Source organism: Capsella rubella, unplaced genomic scaffold (genome assembly GCF_000375325.1).
Source record: "Capsella rubella cultivar Monte Gargano unplaced genomic scaffold, Caprub1_0 scaffold_39, whole genome shotgun sequence".
NCBI classification, from domain to species: domain Eukaryota; kingdom Viridiplantae; phylum Streptophyta; class Magnoliopsida; order Brassicales; family Brassicaceae; genus Capsella; species Capsella rubella.
This window is the reverse complement of record NW_006238887.1, coordinates 30,487-30,841: the sequence shown is the minus strand read 5'-3', so window position 1 is coordinate 30,841 and position 355 is coordinate 30,487.

Below are 355 nucleotides of genomic sequence, written 5' to 3'. Positions count from 1 at the left end.
GACAAAACCATTTGAAGGGGGAGGGATGATGTGACCTCGAGCAGCGACAGCATGGAACGGACGGACGAGACTCCCGGACGGACGGACGACGACCGAGACGGGACGAGTATCGACCGCTCGAGGCACGGACAGATCGAGAGATCGACTGAAGCGACCGACGACATCCGACAGACCCGATCGATGACTCGACCCAAAGTCCCGATTCTTGACCAAGGAGCGATCACAAGGAGCCGACGCATGGAGAAGAATGTCCGAGACCAATTCAACCTCTTCCTTCAAGGGTACATTCAAGATCATGCCTCGGACAAACATGTCCTCGACAATCCACCAAGTCAAGACGAAGAGCCATCATGGA